The sequence below is a fragment of the Gekko japonicus genome, unplaced genomic scaffold (genome assembly GCF_001447785.1).
Source record: "Gekko japonicus isolate JY-2015 unplaced genomic scaffold, Gekko_japonicus_V1.1 scaffold63, whole genome shotgun sequence".
NCBI lineage: Eukaryota > Metazoa > Chordata > Lepidosauria > Squamata > Gekkonidae > Gekko > Gekko japonicus.
The window spans coordinates 1,047,839-1,063,577 of record NW_015168654.1 but is presented as its reverse complement, the minus strand read 5'-3'; the positions used below and the strand labels follow the sequence as shown (position 1 = coordinate 1,063,577).

The following is a 15,739-nucleotide window of genomic DNA, read 5'->3' as shown; positions in this document are numbered from 1 at the left end:
CTATTCTCTTGTCGCATGGATCTTTGGGTAGGCCATCTGCTTCCACTGGTAGCACCGAAGTAGATGTCAGATTGGTCACAGGGTCATCCACCAGTGGTAGTTTAACCCTCTTAGCAGCCTCTGGAACTAAGCTATAAAATTTTGAGAAGACAGGGTGATTGGCTCTAGCTCTAGCTGGTGTCCCCCACTCTGCCTTCATCGGACTGTAAAAGGCAGCTGGGAGCGGAACTCCTGAGGACTTTACTCCTGCTTTTGGGAGAGATTTTTCTGCCCCTGCAGGAAATTCTGGGTCAGGTTCCTCACTACCCTTTGGTTGTGAAGTGAGTTCCAATACTCTAAGGACCTTTGGGAGCATTCTAGAGTATAACTCTTGGGGACAGAGCCTGGTTTGAAAGGATGAAACCACCTCCCGTTCTTCATCGGATAATTCTCCTTCCTCCTTGGAGGAAGAAGCCTCTGAATTCTCTGATTCCTCAGACTGATCCTCCAGGGGATGACTGAGTTCCTTATGGGTAGAGTCCTTTCTCTTTCTTTTCTTTGGTTTTGGAATGGTGGTAGACTCCCTGTCCCTCTGCTTTTTGCCCAGAGAGATTCCACTATCAGTGCAGGTCCCTTCCCCCTCAAGTCTGGATTCCTGCATAGCTGCTCTAATTTCCCTCCTCATCTCAGATCTTAGCCATGAGAGCAAGGAGGATTTTGCAGCATCTTCTGATGGATCTAAGTCCATATTTCTCCCCTCCTCCCCGCTCTGGCTGCCTCCTGGGTAAGGCAGAGTAGAGGATGAGGCACTAGCAGAGCCCAGACCACCTACCGCACCCTCTGGCTCGAGTGAGGTGGAGGGGCCTGCCTTCATCGCCATTTTCCCACCAGAAAACCTTCCCAAGGGAAAGTGAAAGCAGCTCTTTGCAAGAGACAAAAAACGACAAGGGCCCAATGGCTACCTCTTCAGGCAAGGGATCTGGCATCTCTCCCCCCACAACCACAAAAACCACGGGGAAAAAAACCCCTTTTCCACTTCACCCGCAGCTTATCGAGGTTCTGCAGACAAGAGAGTAGAAGAGCTGGTCCTCCGCTGCGTGGAGGCTGCTCCTTCCAAGCCTACTGGAGCATCGACTAGAGTTGACTCAGTCGAGTAGGCTGCTGCCGTCTCAACCGTCCCCTTAAGGTATGTGGGGGGGTTTTTATTCGGCCAAGGCTTTAAAACCCCACTGTGCCTTGGCTTTTGGGAACCCAAATCACCGTCGGCCGAACTCACTCCCAGTCGTTCTGCTGTGAAGCGGAGGGGTGTGTGTGGAGAGTCACTTCCCCGCCCTCCCGATCGCCCTTCCTGCCTTCCAACTGAAGGCCTCCGTGGATCTTCGGCGCCCTCTAGAGCGCTGCCGCCAACGTCCTGCTCCTTCAGCAGGGCTGAAAAGACTGACGATCTGTGGGCAAGCCCCTCCCCTCCGGGATCGAATTCTGCCAATCAACCCTGCTTCCAGAGGAGGGAGGAGCTACCCACTTGTGAGGACCGCCCCACTCTCAGGACCACCGGAGAACAGGTTTGCAGCTACTAAATTCTCCAGAGACAGAAGGTTGCAAGAAAGTAATTTTTTAAAAGGGGCCAGGCAGGTGAGATATTCTTTTTATGGAGTTTTGGTTTCACTTCACACCATAAGAACATCAGGCCAAAGGCCCATCCAGTCCAACACTCTGTGTCACACAGTGGCCAGAAATACCAGTGCCATCAGGAGGTCCACCAGTGGGGCCAGAACATTAGAAGCCCTCCCACTGTTGACCCCCCAAAGCACCAAGAAGACAGAGCATCACTTGCCCCATAGCCCCTATCTATACCTTGTGGCTAATAGCCACTGATGGACCTCTGCTCTATATGCTTATCTAATTCCTTTTTGAAGCCGTCCATGCTTGTAGCCACCTCCACCTCCTGTGGCAGTGAATTCCATGTTCCCGTATTAGAGCTTTCAGCTGTCTGCCAAGGTAGAGTTGCTAATCCCACCTACATTCCGGAGTCTGTAATATCCCTGCGCCCCCTTTTCCCATTCTACCATTGAAAAGCCTTAATCTTTTCCATTTTAGTCCACCATCTGCATTTCTGCAACTTCATATCTGTTGGGGATTTGCAGAATCATGCAAAAATGGTTGTTATATTATAGTCCCATCAGAAGGAGGAGGAGGAGATTGGATTTATACCCCACCCTTCACTCGGAGTCTCAGAGCAGCTTACAAACTCCTTTCCCTTCCCCTCCCCACAATAGACACCTGTGAGGTAGGTGGAGCTGAGAGAGCTCTTTCAAGAACAGCTCTGACAGAACTATGGCTTGCCCAAGGTCATCCAGCAGCTGCAAGTGGAGGAGTGGGGAATCAAATCCGGGTCTCCCAGATTAAAGTCCATGTACTTAACCACTACAACAAACTGGCTCTCACTACACCAAACTCCAACATGATCCAGGCGAGTTAGTTGTTGTATACTCTCCCAGAAGAGCTCTAAAGACACAACAGCTATAATTTTTCATCTGAACATAAAACTGCACAAGGCCAGCTGTCTGTTGGATCACAGTATGTTCTTTTGAGTCATAAGAATTGTAGCCAATTTATAATCAGAGGAATACTTAACAAAAGTCACTTCAAGTTGGTAAGCAACATTAGTAGTTTTGTGAAGTACTTCCTGGGGATTTAGAAGCAATAAGTGTTTCACAACGGTGGTTTACCTTTTATATACTGTATAATTTAACGAGTCTTTTCTCCCTTCCAACTGGAGCCCTGAGCAACATTCCAAGGGGAAACAATTAGTTAAATTTGCAGAACAGCACGTAAATTCTTAGGGCAGCAAGGACGAAAGTGAAAGCCAAATCAAATCAGAGAGATTGTGTAGTGTGACGCTATTTACTCAGATTTAAAATATTTATTTAAAATCCGCGTGACCTGCTTCTCACAACAGGACCCAAAGTGGTAAAAAACTAGGGTCATGATCTGGCACTAGTTCTCTATCAGAAGAAATCAAGACAGCTAAACTGGCTTGGGAAAGCAAATAGTCTGGCTAGAATTACTTGTACAGCACAGAGAACATATGCCTATGGAATGAAGCCACATAATCCAATTCAACAAGGGAGCCAATGTAGTGTAGTTGTTGCTGGAATAGAACTTGGAAGGCCTGAGTTCTGATGCCAACTCAGCCATCAAGTTCTTTGGGTGACTTTCGGCCAGTCACTCTCACCATATCTTACCTGATGGGGCTGTTGCCAGCATAAAAAGGAGAAGAGAACCATGTATACGCCCCTGAACTCCTCAGCAGCAGGGCAGGATACAGAAGAACAAGGAAAAAAGCTGAACAGATGTCATACTTTTAAACGAACAATCATCTGAATTTTCTCTCATTCTAGAACCATGAAACACAACTGGAAAAACTCAAAAGAGGAGAGACAGAGATATTAAATGCAGGTAAGCACACTTCTAGAAGTGTCACTGGATGCCTTCTTGGTTTTAAAGGCACCAGGTGCAATTCTCCCTTTAGCATTATCGCTGCACAGCCACCATTTCTATCAGTAGGATTTGTGTCCTGCTATTGCTCAACACCTGCTAAAACAAATGCAGACTGTAAAGCAATAGTGGCAAATTACCCCCACCTTCTGTTAAAGCAGAAATGCATTGCAATTCCACTGAAAGCAATAGAATCGCTCTTCCTCCCCTCTAGTCTGCAATAGAAAACCCTTAAGTAGCAATGCAGACAATTGCTGGGTATAGGGAACAGAATTACATGCTGAGACACTGTCAGGTTTGAAAGGAAAATTCCACTTAAATCAATTCTGCAGCAAAACATATGGAGGCAGCTGCACACAGACAGCACTGAATCCTCTAAGTGCCCAAGTCTAGGTCCCAGAAAACAGCAAAAAGATCAAAACTGAGCCACTAGAGCAAAATGTATGGCTCAATTTTCAATTATCAGTAAGCAATTTCTTCTCCACACTTCCTGCTCAGGCCCATTCCCTCTTCCCCCTCTCTGTACCTGGGCCTTGCAACAGAACCTTGGCACTGCATAAAGGATGAAGTCAAGGAACAAGAACTTTTCCAGAGCATCAACTCTACTTTGGCGTTTCCTCCCATCAGAGGATCACCAGGCAAGCTCCCAGATGCATTGGGGGCTAGGGGATCCTGACTCTTTGTATTGCTTGGCATGGTTCTCATCTCTAAGCTCTGTGAGAAGTTTTGTCCAGCCTTCTTCAGAATAGCTGCATCAGCTCTTAGCATTTTGTAACAGAAAATACACACCACCTTCAGCTGTTACATTACAGTAGCCCAGCCAGTAGATCAGTGGGCTGGGAAGCAGAACCAAGAATTGAACCTGCTATACCCTGGGCATGGTCCACAAGTTCTGCCTTAATTTAGAAGCTGCCCATTATCAGTTTGTGACCAATAACTAGAGTTCTGTTCCACTGGTTCTGTGAGAACAGAGCAGCGATCTTCAACCTTTTCAGTCCAAGGACCTACCCTCATGCATGGGACCCACTGAGCTGCCAACCCATAACATCAGTCACAGAAAGAGAGCTAAGAGCAAGGCCTTCAAAAAAAAAATCAGCAAAAAACGTTGGCTCTGTACAAGCTCACAACGCACCCAAGGGTTAAAGAACACCATCACAGAGGACACAGGGAGGGGGCACAGTCTTTCAGTTAGTTATTTATTATTATTCATTTAATTCAGTTGATGGAAGCAATGAATTACATGTAAGATCCTTCAAAGATTACCAAATATGTCCTGCAACTATATTAACAGCTTATATTTTCCCCATAAGACTTGCCATTGTGTTCATTCCAGAACATGCAATGCTGGGCCCCAGGACAACCCACTGTTAACCTTTCGCCACAATGAAATAGACCATTTATTCCCACTCATCTTCCTGACCCAGCCAGTGTGGAACTAACATCAATGCTTCTCATTAGACTTGTGAACAGTCCTGCCTGAGACCTTTCCAATGTCCCCAACTTTCCTTTGCTGAAGCCATTTGCCTAGGTTGGGCACATGAATGTTTCAAATTATTCCTCAGAGGACACCTGCTGCTCAGTCCCTGCACTAATCACACAAGTTCTTCCTACTGCTTCTCCTGCCACTATCTTCAGTGCACAACCAGAGAGCCCACTTTATAGACCCAGTCAGTGATTCTCTCTGCAGCTCTGAAATCCAGCAGCTATAAAGCTGCAGAGGGGACACAGCTTACCCAGTATCTGACCTCTGTGAGGCACAGAGCCTAACCATGGGAAGTGCCAGCCTCAGAATGGCATTCAAGTCTGAAATAGAGGAAGTGCCATTTGCAGCCTTCCTGGAACAGAGCTGTGCTACTGGGATTGCAATCTGGGCTTTAAAAAAACTCTTCTAGAATCAAAGAGCCAGTCCTGTGACTAGAATGAAAACAGTATCATGCACTTCTAACTTTGCAGGAGGGCTCACTGAGTCATCTTGAGACAATTTTGATTCCCCTACAACCAACCAGTACATGGCTAACTAATGAACCTGGTTTACACATAATGAATTTAGATCCAGTTGGTTAGCAGTGTTGGTCTGAAGCAGAAGAATGAAGTTAGAGTCCAGTGGCACCTTTTAAAACCAACAAAAGTTCTTCAAGGTGTAAGCTTTTGTGTGCATGCACACGAAAGCTTATTCCTTGAATAAAAAACTCTATTGGTCTTAAAGGTGTAACTGGACTCTAACATAATGGATTTAACCTTGATTTGAGTTAAAGGAACAGTTTCACAAGTAACAGCATCTGAACTAACCATACCAGTGAATCACATGTGATAGTGTTCATATAGATCAAGCTGCATTTTAAAAGAGAAGAAAATATTCCACTGAAACATATCAAGATGGACTTCCCAAACTAATCCTAACTCTAGTCTCTGTGCATCAGCAGAGCTATTTTATCAGTGTTCTCCTTCAGTTTCTCTCCACCTTGTATATTCTGCCTTATTAGGAAAGTAAGAGTGAATATGGAGAAGAGAAACAGTGAAGCATGTGGAATTAACTGGGCATAATAGCCCCCCCTCCCTTTTTTTGCAATTTGGGCAGTTCTGACTCCAATTTATGCAGCAGACTACACCACTTCCTGAAATAAGCAGCAATAGTCTATGGAAATGTCAAACTCCTTCATCAAGTAGCACTGGGGACAGACAACATGACACAAAATATTCTATTGCCACATAAATTCAGTCTCCGCTTTTACTTGGCAGCTGTTTTAGCAGTGGATGCAACAATAACACAAAGCCTGTCAACCAAGAGCCAGAGAATGCAGTCTAGACACGCACTAAATCTTAGAAGTGCATAATTATCATCAAGATCACCTCTGGAAAAACTCCAGTACTCATTTCCCTGTTTCACTGGCTCTCTTGCAGTGAGGTGTCTTAGTTTTCAAGGGCATTAGCAAAATAACCTAGCTGGAAGTTAACAAGGACTGTGACAGAGCTTTCAGCAAGAATTCATAGCTGCTTTTCAAAAAAAGAACCTGTTGACAACAGCTAGGCATTGGGGGGGAGGGGGGGGTCTTCTGAAGTCAAGTTTAAAGCAGATTTGGAGGATATGGAGTGAGCGACTAAATTTGGATGTACAGATTAATTTTTGCAAATGGATCAATAGTCCAAAATTTCATATATACAAATATCAAACAGCAGAGGTTCTTAATTAGTGGAAACTCTGAACAGATTGCAGAATTTTTTTATTTCAACTGATTTGCTAGAAGCATGTTACTTTATGGATAAAGTACAGGCATTATGAACAAGAGAGAGAGAGAGAAATTAAGTGTGCAGAATTTTCAAGCTGTCAGTGGATTTTTTTTACTAAGCGACTGTTGGCTTTTGGGGAAAAGAACAACAACTTTTAATGGCATATTAAGCAAAATGTTTAGCTCTCTGTGCATGTTTAGAAGCAAACACTGCAGGAAGAGTGCAGTTATTTGAAGAAAAAACATAGACAAGATGGCGACTATACAGATTACTAATATCTCATATGTTTGACTCACTAAACCAGAAATTAGAAGTCTGGAACAATTCAGAGGAAAATCATTCAAATTTTTGGTTTGACAGGGAATGTAGGAATCTGAAAGCCTTATTATGTGATACATATAGCCATTATCAGGACTCTAAGGCCACAGTGCTTCCATTAAAAAAAATTAATCTCAAAAAACAGCGTCAAGAATTTATTAAAAAGAAAAGAAATGATCATATTACTGGTCAATGGGAGTAATTAATTCAAGCCTTGACTTTAAATAGATCAAAACAATTCTGGGCCATGGTTTTAGGAGCATTCCACATGGAAACTCCCACTGTGTCCTTCATTTCTCCCCACACCTGGTTTCAATATTTTTAAACTTTATTTCGTGAGGAATATAGGAGTGTAGTAGAATCACTCAATCTCCCTCTGAACGATCTACCTGATTGGCCACCTGTGGCACCTGATAAAGTAAAGGAACCAATTGTCCATTTAAGGGTGCAGAAAGCTCCTTGACCAGATGTGATATCTCCTGAAATTCTAAAATCAGATCCAGATTGGTGGGTACCCCTACTTGCTGCCCTTTTTACGATGGTTGATAAGACCAGCTTAATGACAGAGGCTTAAACAAATGCAGTAATAGTACCCATTTATAAAAAAGGCAACTGTTCATCGCCCTCCAATCTTACACCTGTAAGTCTCCTCTTCATAACTGGGAAGCTGTATGCCAAGCATTTACTATCCAAACTCACTATCTGGATGATACAACACATTCTGGGGGCAGAGCAAGTTGGCTTTTGACAGGGGAAAACCATGTTGGATCACTGTACTATTTTCTCCCATCTGGTGAATAACTACACTAGGAAAGCAAATCTTAAGTTATATACTGCTTTCCTAGACCTTAAAGGAGCTTTTGACTCTATAGACAGAGATTTACTCTGGGATGTAGAACACTGCAGACTAAATTTTAAAAATAAAAAGAACCCTATCAGACAGTTTCAATTCAATTGAACAGGTTGCAGTTCTACGTACACACTTCCAAGTAAATTTGGATAGTATCAGGCTGTGAGACTTAAGTTATTCTTCCAGTTGGTTGACTCAACTCACTCTTCTGGAAAATGACAGAAGGGTTTCAGGAAGGCTAGGACAGTACACTGAGGTTTAGCCACCATTCCATGTTTAGTCAAAGCCCAGTCTTAGAGACAATACATGCATGCCTCAAGATGCACAGTGGTTGCTTTAGGCTATTGTAAACTCTAGCTTCCTACTTATGATGAAGCACCAGGCTGAATTAACTGCTAGCACACATGCAAATCCACATAGAAAAAAATGAGCACACTGACTACACCCATTTCAAACACTGCAAAATTAATGCCTTGAGGATGATGAATTGGGTAGAAAGGCAGCACAGGAATGTTTAAAATAAATAAATAAAAATCTACACAGAAGGCACATGAGCAGGAAATTATATACAACTACTGTTTAGATTACCACCAATGACAACTGGGTGGGAATTTGCTGCATGTACCTATAACTTCTAGATGTGTACACTCTACATGTACGGGCAACAGAAAACCTATGCGAATACTTGATGTGCAAGAAAATCTACATGGGGTTCCATACTATTTATTATGCAGACGTGCTTTCTATGCAGGAAAACTGTAATGAGCGATTTAAGGCAAATTATAGTGGGTACACTTGAGGGTTAAATGCACAAAGCTGCAAGGTCAAACTCTCAAACCAACAGCATGTAAATTAACTAAAAGCCTACAGCCAAAGAAGTGGCTGGTTAGCTCAAGCATATGCAAAATTCACACAAGCGCTTCCAGGATTTTGCATAGCTAGGAGTCAAAATTTGTGCTTCCTATGAACCTGTGTAGGAAGGCTGGGCCTCATCTCCAACATCATAGTGACCTTTGGAGGCCAGCACATCCAAAGCACAACACAAAGATGATCCCCAAATCCCATCCCTGGTTCCAGTCTCAGTGGGAGAGAGGACGGAATCACCCATGTCAAAACTGTGCTTAGGAGGAAATCTTTGAACTAAAGCACCAGACTCAAAATCCCAGATCTCCTGATCTTGGGAGAGATCACCATTTCTACTTCCTCCTCTCTCTCCATCTGCCCATCTCTGCAGCCACCATCCTCACAGATATTCCCTCTTCTCTATTCTTACCTTCCCAGCACTTGCTCGTGCTTAAAGGACAAGCTACTGCCCACCACTCAGCTCGCACACATCCTGTTCCTAACAGCCCAGACTAGAAGGGCTAATTGAGGACAGAAGCAGCATCTCATGCATTGAGTGGTGCTGGGAAGAGAGAAGGGGGTGGCTTACAGGCTTAGCAACAGCTGGTGCTAGAAATGGAGGAGGAAGAACAAGCAGGACCCACACTCAATATACTCAATAAATATATATGGAGGATCTCCAATATTGCGACCTGGCCGATAGTCACCAAGCCTCCACATCAATTCATTTCCTTTGCGCCAGTGGCACACAGCCTCTCTAGACCCTATGCCAGGCTTTGCATAGTTTCCCCTTGGCTCATCCAGTTCCACGCTCTGCCCTCTGATTCCTGCTTTTCAAGCCACTGTCCACTTTGTCCTATTTCCTCTGGAAGCCCAGCCTGCCTACTATTCTTCTCTGCCTCCCACATAGCCTACCTTGATCCTAAGCACTGAAATACAGCTTCAGAGACGCCGACCAATTAGGCTTTCCTTGCTTTAATTCCCTGCTGACTACTCTTTTCAACAAGCCTCATGTTCTAATCTACAGCTCCTTCAAGTTATTTTTTTTCAGCGCTCTGCCCACTCTGAACTTTTTGTTCAGGTTCTTACCTCTAGGTTTCCTCTCCCCTAGTTTTTCAATAGCTTGGAGGCTTCCCAACCCTCAGCATGCTTTCCTGCAAGATCTTAACTATATCCAGACTTCCTTTACAGAAACTGGACTGAAACTCTTTAGTCCCCTGAGCAAATGAATGTTCCATGTCATCATACCAATTCAGCCAATGAGCAGCGGCTTTTCACCCCAAGACCTGATTCACAAAACAGCCTGCTGGTATAACCAGTCACAAAAAACTACACAGTTCAAGCCTTCTTAGTTGTAGGGTTCCAGAAAATGGAGGGGGGACTACTTATGTGCAAATACAAGTTACAAAGCCATAAGTGATAGTGTTGCATGCGTTTGTACACACTAAAGGAACCACCATTCTGAACAGAGAAGTAGTGGCAGGTTAAGTGCCAATTTAACCCTTACCACACTGGCTGTTCTTCTACTCCCCATGCTGCCCCACATGTGCTTCCAGGTATGTGAGCAGGTATGTGCAGGTAGGGGACATGGGGAGAGAAGCAGCTGCAGAGGCAATTGTAAGTGGAAAGAAAGTCAAATGGGAAAACTTTAACACACCATCACTTGTAGTGTCCCTCCACGTGAGAACTGCAGCCACCCATGAAAAAGTCACACAACTTTGCCTGATTAAGTCCAAAGCAACGCTTTCCCCAAAGGCAAAGCAGGAAGGAGTAGTCAGTGCTGTCCACTATCAGCTGGTGCTGATTCACCCAGATAGCAATCGAGGAGCTTGGCTCAGGATCAACGCTTTGCTGTGCCACTTGAGATCAGCACCCTGATGCTGAATTGCTCCCAGCACCACCATAAAAATCAAGACAAACACACCATTTTACAGAGGCTACAGCCTCCAATTGTAGGCATCTAAGCAATAAGTTCTTCCACAGTGAGAAAGACCATTTTCTCACAAGACGGGTAAGGCATCCAGGCTATGCTAACAATAAAAGCCATCTCCACCGATCCAACCCACCTCTACTTCAGCTCTGAAGAAAAAAAGAGACTTAGTTATTTCTCATTCATACTTTCAGTCCAATAAACATGAAAAACCATGTGACTAGAGTCCGGCTGGACCCTGAAGCCAAGTACTCTGTGTCCCAGGACCCCTAAGAAGTGCACAGAAGTCTTAGGACAGTGGAAGGAATAATCCCAGAAGGCCTCCAGCTTCAGACATGATCCCCTGGTTTCATCCACTGGTGAGAACAATTGTATATTATATTTGAAAATACGAAACTGCCTTATTCTGAGCCAAACCATAGGGCTATCAAGGTCAGCCTTGTCCACTCCGACCAACAGCAGCTTAACAGGATCTCAGAGATTTTCTCATCAGCTACTACCTGATCCTTTTAACTGAAGGTGTCAGGGATTGAACCTAGGACCTTCTAAATGTGAAGCAGATGCAGCGCCACTGGACCATGGCCTCTCCTCACGTTTACCATACCAAGGCTTACTTGCATGAACAGCAGCAGAGGCAAAGGTAGACCTACAATGACGAGCACGAAACCACATCTGTCATCTATCAGAGCACCAAACCACACTCACCTCTTGGGAAACCCACTTGGTGGTCTACACCAAGGGGCTATCACATGGATGAATGAAATGTAAAGCACTTTGCACTATCGTTAACGCCATGTAAGCCAATTTCCAGCATTCCGTGACTCTCTAGAATGACCAAGAGAGGTAAGGCCATGCAACAATCCATGCTCACTAGGAAGAAGGAAGCCCTTCCTCCATTCCAATGAGTGTCTCACTTCATTTTCTGCCAACGAATGGCAACCATCTGCTCAGCAGGAGAAATAACACTGAGTAGACTGATACCTCATGAAAAGGGATCTCACAGAGAGGTACAGCATGTCCCAGCCTGCATCCCCCCCCCCCACACACACACACACAAAATGGTCAAGTCCTCCTGCACAGGTGGGCTGCCACTTCACATTCCCAGGAGAAGCATCCCAGTGAAGCGGGGCTTGGCCCTTTTATTAACATTGCACGGCCAGCCAGGGCAACAGGGGGCACCGTCAGCACCTCCCCGCCCATGCGACCCTACGGCTGAACCCCAGCTGAAAGTACAACATAGCAGGCTACAGCTTTCCCGGTCTACCAAGGTCGGGAAACACACATCACTCTTGGAGGTGGAAAATAAAAGGCTCTTGCACTCCAGGTGGGAGTGGAGGCGAAGGGTCCCGCGGCATAGCCTTCAAGGCCTCCTGGTTATGGAGACCCAGATAGAGACGGGTCGCGCAAGCCCTGCCCCGAAGGAACTGCGGGAGGGGAAGGCGAGGTCCTCCCTGGGGCTTTAGGGGAACAGAGCAGCAGCCTCCCCTCCCATTCCGGCGCCCTCTCCACCATCACCCCCCTCATGGTTCTCTCGCTTACTTCTCTGCGGGGGGAGCTCTTATCCGTCGACCGTGGGAGGGGGTGACCGCCCAGCCTCCGTGCGCGCCACAGCGTTGCTCCCCTCAGGCAGCTCCGTTCGCACCTACCGAGCGGCCAACCGATGAACCAACGAACATTCTCTCCTCAGCGCGGAGGACCCGCCTTCCCCGCTCCACTATCCAATCCAGACAGCGGCTTCCGAAGGAAAGAGGAACGACAGGGGGAGGGGAAAAACATTCTCGAGCCAACCCCACAACCTCTTCGCGCCTCCGCCAAGACCGTAGCCAATAGAAAGGTGAGGACCCGGCCGCAAAACCCCACCCACCCGATACCGGCCACGCCACAGTTAAACCAATCAGAACTTGTATACAGGAACAGGGGCTACGAGGGGCGGCTGGCTGTGCGCTTTCTCTCACTCAGCCGCACCATCTCCCAAGGGCGAGCTCAGGCGCATGCGTAAATATGCCTAGCCAATCGGCTCTTCCTGTGCGGCGCGCGACCCCCTTTTCTGTTCACGCGCTCTAATGCCCCCCTCACTCCGCCTTTTGAGGGGTGCGCAGGCGCACGCTTTTCCGGCGCTTGCTGTGGTAGTTGGGCTGTTTTATCTGTGTCTAGGGCCCCTTGAGCGGTCATACCCTTCAGCCCGTCGGCACGTCCCTTATCGCGATGGTTTTTTAAAGCTCGGCTCTTGCCACGGGGGAAAAAAATTAGATCCGAGCTGCACCACTTCTCGCTACCGGGGGGGCGGGGGGGTCGTCACGTGAGGGAGGTTCCCTGAACGAATAAAGTTAACTTGCTGGGATTATAGTTTAACTTTCTCCTTGACAGTTTATCTGTTTATGTATTCACTTCATGTATAGTTCACATATCTGGCTGAGACTCAAGGTGGATTATGTAATTTAGAACAATGCAGTCAGAAGAGTGTGATACAGATAAAAAGCACTGCAGTAAAACTGGATTAAATTAGTAAAGACATTAAAAGTAAAATACATTAGAATAAAACAGGATTGCAGAATGGGGGAACAAAGGAATAAAATTACTATATATATACAACAAACAATGCAATGAAAGTTGCTTAACATTTCACTGATATTAACTACAACCCAATTATATACAGGGGCATGTGAGGGAGAAGCATTCCATTCTGAGAGTGAGTCCTGAGTAACATATTTGCATAATAGATTCAGGTGGGTAGCTGTGTTGGTCTGAAGCAATAGAACCAAGTTTGAGTACATTGGCACTTTTGAGACTAACAAAGTTTAATTCTGGGTAGATACCCAGAATTAAACTTTGTTGGTCTTAAAGGTGCCACTGAACTCAAACTTTGTACATTGGCATAATGTTCATCCTAAACCAGTAACCTTTCCAAACACAGGAGCCACTTCAACCCCAATGTGCAACATGGGACTTAATTCTCATGTGTTATATTCAGGTCTCAGTCCCTGCTGAGCGGCTCCGCCAGTCAGGAGCCCAGGGGACAGGCACATACCGTGTTTTCCCGAAAATAAGACACTGTCTTATATTTATTTTTTCTCAAGAAGACACACTAGGCCTTATACCACAAATGCATAGAAATCCTGCTAGGGCTTATTTTTGGGGTAGGTCTTATTTTCGGGGAAACAGGGTAACTCCCGCCCCCGCTCCCACCAGCCATCAGTTGGGCAATTGGGGGGGGGACGTTCCTCGCCTTCCTGAGCCCCCGGGTGGTGGCCTTGGACTCATAGGAGCAAATTCCACCTCTCCCATGTGATGTCCGAGCGGCTCCCCCAGCTCTCCTTAGGGGCTCTTTAAAAGGTTATGGTGGCCGCTGCTATTCTTGGCGGCAGAACCCTTTTGGGGGGTGAGCGAAACGTTCCCTTGCCTCCCTGAGCCCCCTGGGTGGTGGCTTTGGACTGGTAGGGGCAAATTCCAACTCTCGCGTGTGATGTCCGGGCGGCGTTGCTGCTCGGACATCACACACGAGAGGTCATTCTGGCTCCTCCAGCTCTCCTTCGGGGCGCCTTAAAAAGTTATGCCTGGCACCGCTGTTCTCAGCGGTAGCTGCAACGCCTGCGCGGGTGGGGTGAAACGTTCCCTTGCCTCCCTGAGCCCCGGGGTGGTGGCCGTGGACTGGTAGGGGCAAATTACACCTCTCGTGTGTGATGTCCGAGCTGCTTGCCACTCGGACATTACACGCGAGAGTTCATTCTGGCTCCCCCAGCTGTCCTTAGGGGCTCTTTAAAAAGTTATGGCCAGCGCCGCTGTTCAGCGGCAGCTGCAACGCGCGTGTGCGGGGGGCGAAACGTTCTCCCGCCTCCCTGAGCCCCGGGGTGGTGACCTTGGACTCGTAGGGGCAAATGCCACCTCTCGCGCGAGAGGTCATTCTGGCTTCCCCAGCTCTCCTAAAGGGCTCTTTAAAAAGTTATGGCCAGCGCCGCTGTTCAGCGGCAGCTGCAACGCGCGTGTGCGGGGGGCGAAACGTTCTCCCGCCTCCCTGAGCCCCGGGGTGGTGACCTTGGACTCGTAGGGGCAAATGCCACCTCTCGCGCGAGAGGTCATTCTGGCTCCCCCAGCTGTCCTTAGGGGCTCTTTAAAAAGTTATGGCCGCCGCCACCGCCGAGAACGGACTGCTGAGCTGCCCTCCCTGCCTTTTTCAGGCTCAGCGCCGGGCCTGAAAAACGGCCTGCAGAGGGGCCCCCCTTTTTCAGGCTCCGCGCTAGAATGCCGGCCTGAAAAAGGGCCAGCCGAATGTCAATTTCGGCCCCATTATATCCTAAGGGCCACTGAAGTCAATGGCGAAAACATAGGGTATAGTCTGGGGGCTGGAGGGGAGCGGGTTTGAGGGAGAGGCTCCAAACACACAGGGTAGCTGCTGGAGCCTCTCCCCCAAGATACCAACCATGTTTGAGAAACATTGGACCAGGGGGTCCAATTCTACGGGCCCCCAGACAGGTTGCCCCTATCCCCTCCATTGTTCTCTATGGTGGGGGGAAAGTAACTAGTATACTGACTTGTCTTTGGCATCATGGGAAGAAGATGGCATCTACATGGCGCTTGGGGGTCTTTACACAGCCCTAGGGCAGGGACTGTGTCTTATCATATTACAACATAAGAATTTAAGAAGAGACCAGTGGTCCATCTAGTCTAGCATACCCTACAGCCAACTAGTTGCCCTGGAAGGCCAACAAACAGCATAGAGGCTAGAAGCTTCCCCAAATGCTGGCTCCCGGCACTGTTATTCAGAGGCTTACTTCCTCTGGACATCTTGGCTTATGGCCAATAAAGCACCTCTCCTCCATGAATCTGTCTAATCCCCTTTTAAAGCCATCTGTACTAGCATACATCACTAAACTGTCACTGAATCCCATAATTTAATTACTCATTGAATAAAGAAGTACTTCCTTTAGTCTATCCTGAATCTATTGCCCATCACCTTCATAGGGTGCCTCTGGGCTCTAATGTGAGAAGCAGAAAAAGTTTTCTGTATGCACTTTCTCCACTCCATGAATCTTATATTCTAATAGCAAAGATGGCCGATCGTTCCATACTTAAATCCAGTGACTGAAACTCTGAAT

General features: G+C 46.8%; 1 protein-coding gene across 1 annotated transcript in view; it reads right to left on the bottom strand.

Moving 5' to 3' along the window:
* DTNB (dystrobrevin beta) overlaps nucleotides 1-12,253 on the bottom strand; it is a 197,463-nt gene extending 185,210 nt beyond the window's left edge. The window contains exon 1 of the mRNA XM_015415139.1: nucleotides 12,186-12,253. The gene's annotated coding sequence lies outside the window, so the exon portion shown is untranslated. The remainder of the gene's footprint in view (nucleotides 1-12,185) is intronic.
* Nucleotides 12,254-15,739: the final 3,486 nt, after the last annotated feature.